This window comes from Neolamprologus brichardi, chromosome 8 (assembly GCF_056152115.1).
Source record: "Neolamprologus brichardi isolate AB-2024 chromosome 8, ASM5615211v1, whole genome shotgun sequence".
NCBI lineage: Eukaryota > Metazoa > Chordata > Actinopteri > Cichliformes > Cichlidae > Neolamprologus > Neolamprologus brichardi.
In genome coordinates, this window is record NC_142111.1 from 27,778,238 (window position 1) to 27,782,308 (window position 4,071).

The 4,071-nt window shown below is 41.2% G+C and overlaps 1 pseudogene; it reads left to right on the forward strand.

Moving 5' to 3' along the window:
• The first annotated feature begins 1,125 nt into the window (after positions 1-1,125).
• On the forward strand, positions 1,126-2,628 carry LOC148101870 (uncharacterized; annotated as a pseudogene).
• Positions 2,629-4,071: the final 1,443 nt, after the last annotated feature.

Here is a 4,071-nt window from a genome sequence, read left to right on the forward strand (position 1 = left end):
AACAAAAAACAAAAAACCCTGTCTGAAATCTGTTTCTAGTTTCAGATCCATTTGGTGATGACCGGACTTCTGATACTGGAGTGGTAGGGACTAGCAGCTTCGGAGGTGGAGGGGATGGTGCTGGAGGCTTTTATGGATCCTCATTTCTTGGTGGAGTTCCTTGGGTTACTGCTCCTGTAGGAGGAGCCCTTTCTCTCGATTCTCAGAGATGGCTGCCATCCAAGTCGTTCCCTGACTTCAGTGGCTTGTATACCTACAGCGTGCCACTGGGCATGGTCGCAGCACCTCCCATATTTCCTTCATCCTACATCGTCCAGTCTGGGACTGGCTACCAGCGGGGAAGAGAAGCCCTTTCTTTCTCTAAATACTCTGATGATATAGTTGTTCCTTTTCCTCTGACACAGTATCCAGGGTTTTCCTGAGACTGAGTTTCAAGAGCCGCGGATCTGAGGTAAGGGGCTACTTATAAGCATCTAGCACTTGAACAATTAAAACCTGTGTGGTAACTTTTCTTTGTTTCTGCAGGTGATGCTGACCCTCAGCTGTGCAAGAATTGATGTCTTCAAACATTAAACAAAAGAAAAATTACATTGACTGTCAATCATCTTGGTTTTAGATGTTGCAGTGTGCTGCTAACTCTATGGACAGTGAACCAAAGCTTATAAATACAATAATGTTCACTGAATAATGGGTATTATGGCCTGTAAATAAATGCAGCAGGATAACTGGGTGCCAAAATTTTACTGCTAGTGAGCTGAAAATGCATTCCTGTGTCTAAGCCGCTCCCCAAATAACACAAAAAAATTGCTAGCATGAGTAAACCCATCATATGTTCCTACATCAGGTTTCTTACAACTGTGTATTGAACAGTAAGAAGAAAGTCGAGTTAGTTTTGTTCACCATTTTTTCTGATTTGGTGAACATGAATTTCCTGAATAACCCATAACTATCTTGCTGGCTGACAAACCTTGCCAACACGCTATCTGCAACCACAACACTCAAGTTTGAGCTGAGCTAACATTAGCTGGTTTTGTTGATGCTGTAAGGCTTCAGATGTGCAACTGTAAGTGTCCTATGAATTTTTAGCACAACATTAGCATAGCTGTAGGATTTAAATATACCGATATGAGGTATATTTTCAATGCAAACTCAGTGCTATATTGAATATTCATTTTTTTACATAATTAACCTCTGTGTTCATGTTTTAATTCAACAGTCCAGTGTTTGGACTGTCGCTTCATCTTTGTTGGTGTAACCCTCTGAACAAAATGTTCAAAAAGCAAGTCTTGCAACTCCACAGCCATCTGAAATGCCTGGAAGGACTTAAAATGTTGGTTTTTGAAACATAATCTAAATTAAGTTTAAGTGTTTAAAACATAAGAATTGTATGTTCAGAATCATAGGTCATATCTATGGAACCTTGTTTCCTGCACTGAGAAACAAAAGTATAAGTCAGAAATGTTTTTTAAAAGTACATTTTTATCTTATCTTAGATTTTCAATTTATCCCAATATTTCAGCTTAATATTTCATTTTAAGTCAAAGTTCCACAATACTAACCTGAAAATTTTGACATATTGACTGTCTGAAAAAAGAAAGACAAGAAAAAGCAGGCAGCATATAAACAATATAAGATTAGGTTGACAACCTGTTCCCCTCGGAGGGTTACACTCATTTGCTCCTAACTGTTCAGTAGATAGGTAAAACGCTTCCAAGTTGCAAGCTAAATGCAGAACTTGATTCTGGCCCTGAACATAATGGTTCTGCTTGAGGGGAAGTTAGCTGTTGCTGGTCCTTTGGCTCTGGCAGCTCCAGTGGAGGTGGTGTTGGTCCTGGATCTGCTGGCTCCACTGCCGGAGGGATTGGCCCTGGCAGCTCTGCAGGAAGTTGGTCCTTCAGCCCTGGGAGCTCCACTGGGGGAGGAATTAGCAGTTCTGCAGGAAGTTGGTCTTTTAGCTCTGGGAGCTCCACTGGGGTAGCAGTTGGCCCTGGCAGTTCTCCAGGGGGTTGGTCCTCTGGCCCCGTAGGGAGCACCAGTGGAGGAAGGATTAGCAGCTCTGCAGGAAGTTGGTCCTTCAGCCCTGGGAGCACCAGTGGAGGAGGGATTGGCAGCTCTGCAGGACATTGGTCTTTTATCCCTGGGAGCTCCACTGGGGTAGCAGTTGGCCCAGGAGGCTGGTCCTTTGGCCCTGGGAGCTCCAGTGGAGGATGGGTTGGCCCTAGCAGCTCTCCAGGAGGCTGGTCCTTTGCTCCTGTTGGCCCCATTGGAGAGGTTCGCCCAACATGGTCTAATGGTTATTCATTCCTTGGTGGCATTCCTTATCAAAATTATCCTGCAGTAAGTTCTTCTTTCCTTAACCACCCATGGAACTGGATGCCACCACGTCCCTTCCCTGACTTCAATGCCTGGTCTACTTATGAGGTGCCACTAGGTATGGTTGCGCTGCCCCCTCAGGTACCTTCATTGCCTTCGTCCCATCTTGTCCAGACTGGAACTGGCTACCAGTGAGGAAGAGAAGTACTTTCTCACTCCAAATATTCTATTAATGTCTTGGGCCACCATCCTCTGAGTCCTGTACTGCCACAGTACCCAAGAAGTGCGAGTGGATTGCAAGGGATAAAAGTCTAATGAGGTAACTTGCATGCAGTGAAGTATTAATGACTAAAAGACCTTTTAATTGACTGTTATTTCTTCTTAATCTTGCAGGTGAAACTGAAGAGCATATATCTGCTTTCAAGAAGCCTTTTGGATATGGAATAAAGACTTTAATAAAGCTGAGTGTTCTGTGCATTTGATTGTAATTCAATTTTTAAATGATTTGTTTCACTTCTATCAAGTAACTGATCCCAAAGGCTACAGCCTGAGCTGCTTGGTGTGCTCCAACAGTGCTAGATTCTGGCTCCAGTTGCAAAGAAAAGTTAATGGAATTTCTTGCTCCTTTATTATACAGTGTTGAAAGTAGGCATCAAAATTCTACTGGAAAGTGCTTGATCATCTGACTCTTGCATTGACTTGAAGTTGTAGGGTTTTCAACTTTCAATATTAAGCACTTTGGGGCAGCTGTGATTTGGTGGTATTAAAAATAGAACTGATCGTTAACCCAGGCCTTTACCGATCTGGTATGGGGAATCTCATTCATTTTTATAAATTTAAACAAGTGCAGTTTCTGATCTTGTGTACCCTTGGCAATTCCACCATCTTGAACTCTACAAATTATACTAACTCTTAGGTCAAACTTAAGCTGATGTGCAAAGTGTGTATAGTGTCGTGTTTTGTTTTTGTTTTCTTTCTTTTTTTTTGTTTTTCTTGCATTAAAAATGCAGGAAAGCATGAGGCTTGGAATACAGAGACTTCCCCTATCATATGGAAGATATAGTAATGATAGGCATAGTCTGGCTCGTCTGTTATTCCAAATGAATTTGGTGAGTATTATTTTTTGCCTTTGTGAAGAAGTCATCTAGAGGACTAAGAGGAATGTTTACGCGTCCAATCAGAGAGATTGGCGGCATAGTCCATCAATTGATTGATTCCACAACAGAGTTGATTGTTGGAGCATGGTTTGCACGTGCCATATCATCTATTTTTGGAGTGGATTTTTTTTTATTTATTTTTTTTATTATACACACACACACACACACACACACACACACACACACACACACACACACACACACACACACACACACACACTACCTAGAACTAGACTGGTTGTTTTGAATGGGTGGTTTAATTCTCTGAGAATGTTTAGAGGATGGCCGATTTGGATTCATTAATTTTCTACCCAGAGATGTTGTAGGGTAAATTGTTTTGAGTAGCTGGGGAACTGAGCTCTTTAATTTGGACAGCATTAAAATGTCATCTGCTCTCTACAGCTTCATGCTGGTTTTCAACGACAACTTTATCCTGGGTAAATTTAGAAAGGCCAAGCACTACCCCCTTACTGCTCAGTTCTTACCTGTACTCCACAATAATATAAATATATATATATATATATATATATATATATATATATATATATATATATATATAGATAGATAGATAGATAGATAGATATAGATCTGAAAGATACAT